This window comes from Cupressus sempervirens, chromosome 5, assembly GCF_028749045.1.
Source record: "Cupressus sempervirens isolate cs-2001-9-10 chromosome 5, ASM2874904v1, whole genome shotgun sequence".
Taxonomy (NCBI): domain Eukaryota; kingdom Viridiplantae; phylum Streptophyta; class Pinopsida; order Cupressales; family Cupressaceae; genus Cupressus; species Cupressus sempervirens.
In genome coordinates, this window is record NC_143122.1 from 179,602,869 (window position 1) to 179,617,258 (window position 14,390).

The 14,390-nt window shown below is 34.9% G+C and overlaps 1 pseudogene; it reads left to right on the forward strand.

Moving 5' to 3' along the window:
* The first annotated feature begins 212 nt into the window (after positions 1-212).
* Positions 213-1,206, forward strand: LOC149555003 (serine hydroxymethyltransferase 3, chloroplastic pseudogene; annotated as a pseudogene).
* The last annotated feature ends 13,184 nt before the right edge of the window (positions 1,207-14,390 follow it).

Consider the following 14,390-nt stretch of genomic DNA (forward strand, 5'->3'; position numbering starts at 1 on the left):
ATCTGTCAATAATTTTAAACCACAGGGGATGATATTTCCACCATGCGCTATACCAAACCAATGACCTCCGAGCACCAAAAGCTGACCAAAGGACGTTACCATAGTTTCAGAAAGTATTTTGATTATAAAACCCGTGGTCTGTCTCTTATGATAGAAATTATTTACAAGAATATAATTGAGCCCGAGTATGCATTCTATTAAAACCCGAATGCATGGCGGCAGATCATCAAGAAAATTCACGGGTCATTAGCGAGGCCAAATTCTGTGTCGATAGATATGCTCTTTGCAAAAACATAAAAGAATGCTTCATGTGCTCTCTACCAACATAGTCATCTCTCCATTAGAACTGTGGACCAAAGCATCAGAGATGCATGAATAAAGAGGTGATAGCCAAAGAGAAATTGAAGCTCCACAATCAAAGGCAATGAAGTCTTTATAAAAGCAACTCGGGCTCAAGCTCGATGATGGAACGAGATACTATGGTGGCAATGAATTTATTGATCAAAGTGAGAGACTTTGCCAAAATAGGGCCTTGGCAGCATTCTATCTTAACAACAACAAATGGGGTGTTAATGTTTAGTCGTTATCTGGTTCCCCAGCTAACTTTTCTATCTATATAGCTCTTCTCCATCCACATGATCGAATAATGGGCTTGGACCTACCACACAAAGGGCATCTGTCTCATGGGTTCATGACTGCAAAGAGATGAGTATCTGCCATATCTATTTATTTTGAATCCATGCCATACCGTTTGGATGAATCCACAAGACTCATTGATTATTAAATGCTTGAGAAGACAACTATCCTTTTTAGGCCAAAACTCATTATTTCTGGTGCTAGTGCATATTCTTGAGACATTGACTATCCTCACTTTTGGTAGATTTAGGTGGGGCATTCCTAATGATGGATATGGCACATATAAGTGGATTAGTAGCTGCTTTTGTTATGTCCAATCCATTTGATTATTATGATGTTGTGACAACAATGACACACAAGTCTTTAAGAGGCCCTCGAGGAGGAATAATCTTTTTCAAGAAGGAGCTAGTGTTGGACATTGATCTCAAGATAGCTATCAACAATTCTATTTTTCCAGGATTACAGGGAGGACCACATAAACATACTATAGGAGGACTGGCTATGTATCCAAAGCAAGCTATGACTATAAAATTTAAGGCATATCAACTATCAATTGTAGCAAATTGTTGAGCACTTGCAAAGAGATTCATGGATCTTAGGTCCCATGGAAATAATGATCTAGGAGACCAGGTGGCATATGTAAACTCTCTCACATAATGCTTATATATGATAGGTGTCATGGTCTAAAGATTTAGATTCTACAAGTATTCCTAATGTTATCTTTATAAAGACAATTTTAAAACAAACATTAGGTATAGGGAAGTGATAATGAAGAATCAGTTTTAATAACTGAAAAGTTATGAGGAAGGTAAAGAGAGGCAGATTTTGAAAAGAATTAGTTATGTTGGGAAACTAAAGAAGAGAAGGAGGCTTATTTATTGAGGATTTTCTCATTACACAGGGTTTTACTTTTTTTTCGGTGACTATAGACTTTGTGCTATAGTAGGAAGGGAGAGTTTTTCTAGATTCTTCAATTCTTCTAAGGGAGAAAGAGTAGAGCTCTTGTTTATTTTTTGAACTATGTGTTGAAAAAGAGGGGATATTTTGATTTTGAATATAATACAGGGAAGGGAATTTATGTTTCCTTTTAGATAGTGATTTTGATGCAACATGTAATGAGATCTTTGTTGTCTTTTGCATTTTTAGAGAAGGGAGACTCGAAAGATAATTGCATACCAAAATTTTGAGTTTGGGCAATTTTCTTTCCACTAATTGTTACCTTTGTGTAACTTTCAGTTTTCTCTAAATGCATTCAATGTCATGGTTTTCTAAATATATTTGATTTCAAGATGTCTTTAAGGCTCTGATTCTTTTCTTTCTCAAGTTTTCATTCTCTTTGTAATGTAGCATGCAAATAGACTTTGTGTTGTCTATTGTTTGTTTCATTTAGTTGCTTAGTTTTTCTGCATCTATTTTGCGTTTATAGATAGATGTTTGTAAACCTTTGTGTTTTTTGGTTAAAAGCATCGATATTTCAATTCATTGTAAATCATATATAGGGAGTTGTACCTAGATAAATTTAGAGGCGCTTACACTATTTCAATAGTGAAGTGACCCAACTATTAATGTTGATTAGTCTTCTCATTTGGGCATTTAGAGTTAATTTGTATGTATTTTCTTGGAAGACAATCTATTCACTAACACTTTCATACTGTGGCAGTAGTTCTATTATAGAAGAATGAAGGGTATGAGTCTCCTATTCCATTTTTTAGTAAATCTCTTCAACCTTCTAAATTAAAGTATGAGATAAATGAGAAATAGGCTTATGTCTTGGTAAAAGTAGTCAAAGCCTTCAAGTGTTATCTTGTAGGTGTCATTGTTATTACATTTGTCCCAAGTGTAGCTATAAATGATATATTTTCTCCATAGGAAGTATCTGGTAGGAGATGCAGATGGATCAACAGAATTTAGGAATTCAACATTGACATCTAGATTACCAACTTGTTAAGACTTCAAGGGTTAGCAAATCTTATGGCTCAATCAAACCTACATGCCAATTAGATAAGTGTGGTAGGAGATGACTTAAGATTAGGGTTATGTGATATGAATCGTTGTGAATGGTACACCAATTTCATATACCACTTGTAGCACATGGAGACTCTATCCCATTTGATAGATAATGAGAAAAGAAGCATAAAATTGTATGTCATTAGGTACATTATTGTTAGAAAGAATCTATGGTGGAGGATCTTTGAAGGAGTGTTACTGAAATGTATTGATCAAGAAAAATCTAAGGAAATTTTGGATGAGATGAATTCAAGAATATGTGGAGGACACTATATGGATGAAACTACTACCCAGAAGGTGATGAAAGCTAGATTTTGGTGGCCTTCTATTTTCAAAGATGCTCAATTATTGGTTAGAAAATGTGATGCTTGTTAGAGATTTGCAAGTAAGCTAATTTTTTTTGGAAATAATCCTTTAAAACTAATTGAAGTCCAAGCACCTTTCTAGCAATGGGGCATGGATTTTGTAAGTAAAATTTCTCCCAAGTCAAGTATAGGTTATTCATGGATCCTAGTAGCTACTAATTATTTTACTAAATGGGTAGAGGCTATTCCTACAAGGAATGCTACCAACAAAGTGGTGAATAACTTTCTTTTGAACAATATCATTTCAAGGTTTGGATGCCCACAGACAATTGTAACTTACAATGCAATTTGTTTTAGGTCAGAGGAATTCATGAAATTTTGTTATAAATATGGAATAACAAGGTCAACATCTTCCCCTTATCATCCACAAGGAAATGGACAAGCTGAATCTATAAATAAGAGCTTGTTAAAAGTCATAAAGAGGACTCTTGATGATAACAAAAAGGCATGGGATTCCAAACTACAATTGGCAATATGGGTTGATAGGGTAACAATAAAGAAAGCAATAGGTGTAGCACCTTTTGATATTGCATATGGAATCTAGGCAAGAATGCCCCAAAACAATCTAGTAGACCTATACAATTACATTTAGATGTATGATGAAGATCTATTATTGATGACATATAGGAAAGAATGGATGAATTGGTAGAGATAAATGAGACTAGAGAAGAAGCTTCTCTCAAAAATGCAAAATTACAGTTACAAGTAAAAATATTATATGACAAAAAGATAGTGAGCAAGAAGTTTCAAGTTGAAGATCTAGTTCTCATGTGGAATGCTAGGATTGAAGATAAAGGGAAGCATGGAAAATTTGATCCCATATGGCTAGGTCCCTATCCTAATTGAAGCTACATGGGGAGAAGATTCTTATATTTTGAAAGATTTATCAAGCAATATTCAAGAGTTACTAGTTCATGGATAGTTCTTGAAGAAGTACTTTTTCTAAAAATACTTGTATTCCATGAATAGTAGTTTAGGATTTTTTGTATATTTTGTAATTCCATGTAAATTCTTGTGTGATGTTGTACAAGTTTCCTTCCTATTTCATTTCTCTCTCAAAAAATTTCATAAAGTTTTGTTTCAAGTGTGTGGCCTGCTTCTTCTAGGGATTCCAAGCCCTCGTATGAACATGCATATTCATTATCCCTAGACAGAGCCACTATTGGTCATGTTTCCACTTCATGCCTATCTGAATATATCTAAAAGTGAATTTTTTAGGTTCCTTTTATGAAAATTAGGGTTTGGTGATTTTTATTTTGTTAACCCTAGAGAAACTCTAAATTTTGTTTTGCTAAAATGTTGTCCTAGAAAAGCTTTTGGGTTATGTATTTTTTTCAAAGTACTTTGAGCAAGAGAAATCATTTTAAAATTACCCCCATTATATATTTATGGGAAAAATTAAAAAATTTGTTTGCATATTTCCTAAAGATTTCAAAATACTTTTTAACCTAAGCTTTTATCTTTATTTTTTCACAGGTTCATGTTTCTATTTGAAAAAGTAATCGAGTTAATGGTTACTCTTGATCTTTTTAACATCATGGGTCATCGCCTTGTCGTCATTAAAAATTGCATGTCATTTAACGATAATGACATGGCAACCAAGCTATGGGACCTAGTTGATAAAGAAAAGGGATTCTCTAGGCCAGTGACCAACACTGTCAGATCTTCTTGTGATCAATGGTGGTTGCATTGTTGCTATGGAAAAATGCAAAGTTTTTATCCTTTGTGACATAACAACTGGCCATAAAAAGAAACACTACAGGACCAAACCTAAAGGAAGTTCCATAAAAATTAAATATCATTAATAGCCTTGTCATCATGTCAAGATGGTATGATGTCATATGTTACTGAGGATCTGTACTGAAGGAAATGTACTTGTTGATCTACACTATCAAATGTCTTCAAGATCAATGGTGGTCACATTGTCACTAAGAAGTTGCATGAACTTTAGCGCTAGCGACATAGAAACCAAATGGAAATACCATTTTCTCACCCCATTTGTAATGAGATTATCAAATGATTTTTATTGTTTGATGTAAGGGACATTGATGATGATCACTCTATTACCATGGGAAGTTGCTCTATTTTTACCCTTGGTGACATAGCGAGAGCATGACATGTGTCCAAAGGCACAAGTGGGTCCAATGTAAATCACTAGTAGTGAAAGGAAAGGCTTATGTAGAAGGATTTAATTCGGTTGACCACCAACTTGGAGGATTGGCGCTGAGTCATCAAAGATTTTATTCCTTAATCATCACATTTTTCAAAAATTGATGGCTTATTTTTAAAATTGGAAGGTGGTGCCACTCTATTTTTCTCTATGATTCATTTATGAGAATTAAGGCTCTCCATGTGAAGAAAAAACTAGGGATATATTGCAAAACTCAAAGATTTTCTTTGTACAAACATATTTCTAATTTTCTAAGAACTAGAACTTGTTGAAGAGCTTTTCCCACTTGGTAGAATTGTGAAAGAATTTTCTATATCAGTGATTTACTACAAAATTCAAAGAAGAAACAAGAGAAGCAAGTATCTTAGTCCATATATCACTCAAAGAATTTTGTTTCTTCTACATTATTATCAAATATGCCTCCAAAGAAGGGGTTTTTTGGGAAAAGTAGAATATGCCAATAGGAATATATATGATGATTTCTTGGAACAATTGACTGAGTCCACAAATGATTTAGCCCAAATGAAAAAAAGTATTCCTTTGAACCCTAGACTCAAGATTGTAGATGGCTTATATGATAAAGAAGAATGAGCCTAGGAATTGAATGACCTATTATGTATTCAAATGAATAGAGTCATAAATGAAAAGGGAAATGCATGGTGGGTAGCTACAACTGAAGAAGTTGTAAAAGTGCAATTATTTTATGATTCTTTGAGAGAAGATTTTGTTAAGATTAAAAAATTTGGAGAATATGTGATCAAGAAATAACATGATATTCTAAATTTTAATTGGCCAAATGGCATACTTTTTGACAAGTGGATGGTAGGTTTTGTTCATGCAAAATAGTTGGAATATGGTGAAACCAATGATGATGAAATGGAACTAGATGAAGTGCAAATAATTGACACATCAATAAAAGCATAAGAGGAAAAATGTAAGAAATTATTTGTACTAACAAGAACAAAGGCCTAAATAGATGACTTGACAATAGGACAACTGATTGTGACTGTCAATCTATTAGTACAAGATGGCATGGATGGAGAAACCTTTTCTTCAACTTAGCTTTCAAGTACCAAAACAAGGCCCATCACATGTAAGTTTAATGGTCACATACTCTGAGGAAGAACAACAACAATAGGAAAGGCAGTCATGAAACTCCTCAACAACAAAAAGTACAATAGAAGTGGTCCTAGAAGAGAATATTCATGATGAAAGACATTCTGTTGAACCAATTTTTGTCCATTGTGACAGTAACTTTGTAAATATCTTTCTGTCTTAAGGATAATTGTCAATACTCTCTAGACCTAAAGCTTGTTGCATCTCACACTATATAAATGAGATTTCAATGCTAGAGAAGGGGTCCAATTTATCGTATAACTTTTAGTTCTGCTAGTTTATTTTAGTCTAGTTTTTTTTATGTCAACTTTGTGATGTGTTTGCTCTACAATTCTGAGAATGCATTAATTTTCCAGGATCATGGTGTCTTGTTTTGAGTTGTTTTTAGTACTATCCAATGTTACATAATTTTCAAAGATAATTAATACAAAGATGAACTGTACCAATATCTTTTCTCTGAGTCTTGTCTCCATTTTTATTGGCTAGTTATTTTGAGATTGTCTAAGCAAAGCTTGTTCAATTTTTTACAATTATGATAAGTTGTATGTCAATTCATTATTTCTTTTGATTCAATAGATTAAGTAAATGCTTCAATATATATGATAGGATCTCTAGGTAGTAAGAAGGATTTGTGTAAGAATGAGTTTTAGAGAGAATTTTTGATAATATTGATTGTAATGTAGCCAATTAGGTCAAGAAATTGGATAGACTCTGAATCCCAATGGATGAGGCATCGATCAATTAGTTTAGTTTGTATATGAAGTAATCATGGATAAGCATCAAGCTCAACATTAAAATAAAAATCAATTTCACTTTAAATGTATGAAGATTATCATAGCTAGTCAATACTTGTTTACATTTAAACTTTGAGTTATAGTTAGTTGCTACTACCCAAAATTACTTGTCTAGATCTATGAACAATTATGACCAATCTATGGTAGGGGATAAGAATTGAAATAAAATGTCATTGAATGAATGAAATTTGAAATTAGTATCAAGTTGTGAATCTTTTTTTCCCTCAAGTGTATCCACCTTGGTTTTGTAGAGCCAAAAGAGTAGAAAATATTTTATGATTTTTTTGAAGTTGGGTCTAGATCTGAAGATCATCTAGTTGATCATGAGAAATAGCTAATTCTTAGGTTATTTTGATCTTTACCATCTTGGTACTAAGTATTTTGTTTCTTAGTAGTGTAAAAACACCAAGAAAGGGAAGACAAAAAAGAGTAATTAGAAGGAAGAAGCAGAAAAGAAAGGTAAAGATCTTGCTACCCTAGGAGATGAGCTAAGAAAGATAAATTAGAATCTTCAAGTTAATTGAAGAGTAATTAAATAGCATACATCTTTGTGCGCACCCTAGTTGAAACACACTAAAGCTAGGGTTGAAAAAGTTTCCTAGTAGCATGAGGATGATAGTTTAGTGGTCCCTCCTATTATATATGCAAGGAAAGAAATGGAAAGTTCTTCAAAGTCACCTATGGAAACTTTGATGACAAGTTTAATAAGTTCTACACCACTAGACTCATATGAAAACCCATAATTAGAAATATTGAAAAGGTTTTTAGTTTTGACAACTAGCAAGATTATCAAGAAAGGAAAAGGCATAAAAGAAACTCAAGAAATTCTTGAGAGAATGCCCAAGAAAATGAAAATCTAGATTTAAATGAGACTGATATTCAAAAGAGGGTAGTGAAAGTTCTTGAAGAGTTTGGTAGTCATTATAAGACAATGAATAAAGTTGCAATAGATAAGGCATAGGTGAAGCATGATGTAAACCTATTAAAAAAGGCATGTCAAAACATGAAGAATTTTTTAGCTAGCCTAGATGTGGGCATTAAAGAGCTAAGGAAATGCATTTTTGAAGGAAAAGATATATATGAGAAATACGTGCTAGCACATAAGAATATGAGTACCTTTACATCTTAGATAAAGGGGAAAAAAGATGAATTGAAAAAAATGTGATTAATGATAAGAAGAATGTAGATACAAAAATCATTTAGTTAGAGAAAAGGATAAGCAAGATTCATGGTGAAAGTAAGATTTTGGAAAATAGTTGGGAAATACTATTGCAAAGATTCTCTTTGTTAAGAGAACACTTATCTTTGAACATTGACATAGTTTAGAGATAGCTTGAGGTTGTTTGAAGTCAAAGACATCTTATGAACAATTCAAATCTTAATTTTCAAGCTATCAAGTTAGCATCCTATGGTTTGTGTACATTAATAATAGTGTTAGATTCAATTAAGAAAGCATGGAATGAAGGGCTCATTAGAGTGGGGTTGATGTTGCACCAAAAGATTGATATTTCATACAACTATAGAAGTTGATGAAAGCCAACTTCACATTGTGCCAAGATCACCTACATACAAATAGCTTGTTGAAGAGAAATTGAAGGAGCAAGAGCTTGAAGGAAACAAAGTAAGAGAAAATATTTCACAATAGAAAAATAAAGTTACTATGTGAATGATGTGAATTTACAATGAGAAAGACCAAATATAAAGGCCTCAAGGAAGCTTGTAGAACAAGCTAGACACTGCTAGAAGATAAGGTTGACAACTAAGCATACAGAGAGATTAGATTTCCACAATCCATTAGATTTGTTAGTTATTGCTTTTGGATTAGATTGTGTTGAAATTTTTACCATCAATGTTTTGAATCACGCTACATGATTCATCATCAAGATGAGAGAGAAATAGCTACAAAAAACTAGTGTAATTCAAAACGTTGATGGTAAAAATTCCAACACAATCTAATCTAGAAGTAATAACTAACAAAACTAAGCATACATCCATAAAAGGTGGAGGGAACAAACTCTCATGTTGTCAACAACTCATCCACTACAACTATTAAATAAATACATTAACCTAAATAAGCTTAAGTAAAAGAATAAATAATTATTAAAAAATTATTTACTCTAGCACCCCCCCTTAAGTGCGACTTAGGAGAGTGGCTTAAGCTCACAAAAACTAAGATGTAATGTAGAATGGGTCCTAGCAACAAGGTCATGGTAGGTACCCATGAATAATGCAAAGAAATGCAACCTCTGAAAATAGGGAAAGAGGGAAAACCTCATTGGAAAAACCCTCCCCCAAAAAGAGGTAAAACATGCTAGAAAAAACATAAAGTGAAGGAAGGAAGGCCTCAACAAGTCCCACCAAGGAAAACTTATATAACCCCAAGCATAGACCACAACTGAAGATAGTGTGGTGATGCAAAAGGTTTAGTGAAGATGTTAGCAACTTGTATTTTAGTGGGAATGTACTCCAATGCGATAACATGATCTTGGATCAGCTAACAGATGAAGTGTACATGTGGTTTAATGTGTTTGGTACACTAATGCTCCACCAGGTTGTAAGAAATGTTGTTGGGACTCTCATTATCACACCATAAAATAGTGGGATGATCGGGATGAAAACCAAACTCAGTCATCAACTATCAAATCCATAAAGCCTCCTAACTAGCAAGTACTATGGCTTGGTACTCAGCCTCTATAGATGAAAGTGCTCAAGCATGCTGCTTCTTGCATGATCATGTGATAGGACCAGAGCCAAGACAAAACACAAAGCCAAAAGTAGACTTTCAATCATCGACATCATTGGCCCAATCTAGGTCAAATAGCCAATAATGGGTGGAGTCCCTATGGTGTAATGAATACTATACATGAGTGTACCCTAAATGTATCTCAAAATATGCTTGGTAGCTTGTCAGTGACTCTCATGAGGGTCCTAAGAAAACTAAGAGACAAGGCCAACTACAAAGGAGAGATCAGGATGAGTGTGTGTCAGGTACAATAGGCTACCAACCAATTGTTGATACAAAGTAGCATCCATGAAAGGCATAAAGTATGAGGTAGACAAGGTGACACCTGACTAAAAAGGTTTGGGAGTAGGCTTGCAATCAAGCATGTCAAAGTGACAAAGCATGTCATGAGCATACTTCTGTTGATACACAAAAATCCTAGTAGAGGACTAAACAATCTGGAGACCAAGAAAATAGTGTAGCAAACAAAGATTTTTCATCTCAAACTAGTCCATCAATGTGCACTTAACATCCTAAAGCATAGATGATGAGCTACCCATGAGGATAAGATCATCAACATATATGACAAGAATCAAGATCTCATCTCCAAGATGCTAAATGTACACTGTAGGATCAGAATGGCAGTGAGTGAAGCCTATAGAAAGAAGAAAAGAGTCCCATCCTCTCATACCAAGCCCTAGGGTCTTTCTTGAGACCATACAATGAGCATCAAAGTCTGCAAACCAAGGAGGAATCTTGTACAAATCCCAAAGGTTTTTCCATATAAATATACTCAGTGATATCACCATGCAGGAAGGCACTCTTCACATCCATCTAAAAAATAGACCATCCCTATGAAGCTACAAGGGATAAGACAAGGTGGATAGAATTCATCTTGGTGATAGGGGCAAATGTCTCAATGTAGTTAATACCCTCAACTTGCGAAAAACCCTTCGCAAAAAGACAAGCCTTATGCTTATCAATTGAACCATTAGTAACATACTTAATACAATAGATCCATTTGCATCACACTAGCTTTCTCCCCTTAGGAAGAGGAAAAATATCCCATGTATGATTCTTCATCAAAGAAGAATAGTCCTCCTCCATTGCACTATCCCATTTAGAATGTCTTGTTGTTTCTTCAGATGTCTAAGAATCATCACAAATAGCATGATTGAGAAGACTGGAACTTGTCTCAACTATAGCTCAAGCCCATTTAAGCATCTAGGGAGGATCTTTTGGTGAAGGTAAATGGGGATCACCATGATCATCACCCTCATCATCTATGGAACAAACTAGAAAAAAGGAGGGAGTAGTGGGAGCCTTCATCCAACTGGACATCTCGTTGAAATAGGACCTCTCTCAAATCAGGATCAAACAACTTGTAAGCCTTAAAATCCTCACAGTAGCCAACAAAAATAAGTGGTCAACTATTTTGTTCCATTGTTTTCCTCTGAGCATCAAGTACAAATAATCATGCTGCACTCCCAAAAACTTAAAATGATGATACATTAGGCTTGACAAGAGACCAAGCCTCCTCAAGAGTCATATGTTGAACAGCCTTGTGAGGCATCCTATTCTGAATATAGTTGGAATAATTAACTACATCTACCCAAAAACATAAATCCATGGACTTGGACTAAATCATACAATTAGCCATCTCCTAAAGTGTTCTATTCTTTCTTTTAGCAACACCATTTTGCTAAGTATAAGCCACTGAAAACTGATGTTGAAGACCATGTTTAGAACAAAAATCCCTAAAAGCTTGGTTCACATACTCCCCCCTATTGTCTATGTGTATACACCTAATAGAAAGACCAAACTACTTCTCTACAAATGTCTTAAAGACTCAAAATGAATCAAAGACATCAGACTTGCACTTGAGAAAGTACACCTATATGCATGTGGAGAAGTCATCAATGAATGTCAGCACATATTTGGCACCCAAAAAAGAAGAAGTAGGAAATGACATGAGGTCACTATGAATCAACTCCAAAGGTACCAAAGCATGAGTGGCTCATCCATGTGAAAAGGAATCCCTATGTTTCTTGCCAAGTGCACAACTTTGACAAACACCATATGTATAGGAAATCTAGGGAAGCCCAAGAACAAGTGCTTGTGTGCTCATCTACTAAACATATCTATAATTGACATGTCCAAAATGTTCATGCCAAAGTCTATTTACTGAATCTAAATGTGCAACAAGACATGAACCTTTGTCAATAGAAGACTCAAATCCATCAAATCTATAGAGGCGAGATGTAGAGTCAACACTCCTAGTAGCCACAACATCTTAGAATCATGTAAGTCCTAGATAACCACATCATGTGGTGAGAACTCAACTGTCTTACTAGAGCTAGAGTGGAAAATTTTATAGATAGACAATAGGTTCATTGAAATGTTAGGGACACAAATAACATGTTGAAGAGAGCCCCTGGCTAGTGCAATAGAACCAAAACCCATAACTAAAAGTTGTGATGAGTTCCCAACAAAAATATGCATGGTTGCACAAGGAGAAAGTGAAGTAAGCAACTTAGGAGTGTTTATCATATGGTGAGAGGTACTAGAATCAAGAATCCAGGTAGGCCCTAATGTCATAGCTCAAGTAGAAAAAGCATGACCTTTCCCTACAAGGGGGATGAATACTAAGGAGCTGAAATATGATGCTCCTTCATGGCTTCCTCTAAAGCCTCCAAACACTTCCAACACCTAGAAATGGGATGTCCATCCTTGCCACAAAAATTGTAGGTCTACTTAATTTCTTCTTGGTCTTGGAGGTAGACTCAGCAAACTTTAAAGAATCTTTAAGCTTTGGAAGGTTAGGTGGATGCTTAGAATTAGATTTTGATACATATTTCTTCAATTTTCCTTTCTTCTTGGATTTCCCCTTAGAATTTTGAGCAATCAATGCTTGGCTAGAAGAACCAAAGGCATCCACCTATTGGATCTTTGCTTGTTCTCATGTCAACCAATCACAAATTGTATCAAATGAAGGCATCTTATGTCTGTCACCCAAGGCATCCATAGTGGAGTAGAAAATGGAAGAGAAGATCTGATACTATCCTTGCAACTTTGAGAGTATCAAAAAAATACACTCATCATCTATTTTGGTTTTCCCACATCCCTGTAAAATTACACATAGAGATTTGAATTTCATCAAGAAATCGTCAATGGTGGGAAAGTTGGATGGTGACAAAGAAGTCAACTCTACATCAAGCTGAAGTGCCCAGAACTCATTAACTATACCAAACAAAGTCTAAAATTTGAGCCAATAAGTCCATGGAGTGGTCAAACCATCCAAGTGAAATAGTAGACTTTCTGAAATGTTTAGTGCAATCAATCCCATGGCCTCATCCATTTTATTCCATTGCTAAAGAACCTCAAAAGAGCACATGAGAATAGGTTGATTCTCATCTAGACATGACCATAATTTCCTTGACATGAGAAGCCTAGTCATTTACACCTTCCAAGTGTGATAGTTGTGTGGCGTGAGCCAAGTTATGGATGGATCCACCTTTAAGAGAATAAAATAGAAGTAGAAAGGTCTTATTCTAAAAAATGCTCCCCCCCCCACAACATATAAAGATATTCCTCAAGTACCACAAAAAAAAAAGCAATTACAGAAAGGAAGAAAAATTGAAAAAGAACTTGGATTCTAGATGTAGAGAAGGAGGAAATAGAAGCCTCTACTTTGATGCCAAAAAAGGATCAAAATAAACGTAGAATATGGTGAAACTAGCACCATTATCTCCAAATCTAAGTCAGATTTTCAGTGCTTCTTTTGGATTTGAAAAATAGTTCTGTATGCTCAAGTTATGGCCAAAAAATCAACTACTACTTAAAAAACAACCTTGCTAGAAAAATACAGTCACTAGAAAAAATTTGACAATTGTATAGTTGTCAACTAGATGTCACTAGAAAAGAGATCCAATCATTGGTTTGCTAACATTAGTAGCTAAAAAGATGACATCACCTGACTGAAAAATGACATCAGCACAAGGCAGCATCGATCATGATGTCAACAGTTGGAAAAAGGTGACATAACACCAGCAAGTGATGTTAGTGTTAGAATGCTGACATAAGGTAGTCACAAATTTATGTTAGTAGTGAAGGTTCATGGGCGGTGGAACCACTGGCTGAGGTGGCTCCTAGGAGGAGAACCTAGTGGCATGGTCACAAAAGTGGAGCTACGATGGCCACAGAGTGGCATGCTAGTGGTAGCTGAAACACAACAGTGTCTTGTAGCATTGCTAGCTACAGTGGTCACTCGATGGTGCTGCGATGGCCACTAGGTGAAGTTGTAGTGGCATGCTTCAAAAATAATTTTAAAAAAATTGAAATTGCATCTATACAGTTTGTAGGGCATCCTGTAGGGGGTCAAAAAAAATTTCCTAGACACTCAAAAGCCAAAATTGAAAAGTTTTATATGAATCTTGACTGTAACTAGCCTTCTAAACTTAGTGGCAATGTCTATTTGGGCCAAAGTGTTCCAAAAAATTGCTCTACCCTTGGATTGAAGAAAAATTCACAACTAAACTAGGGTTTGTGTCTCTGAATCACAGCTTCAAAAATTATTCAAC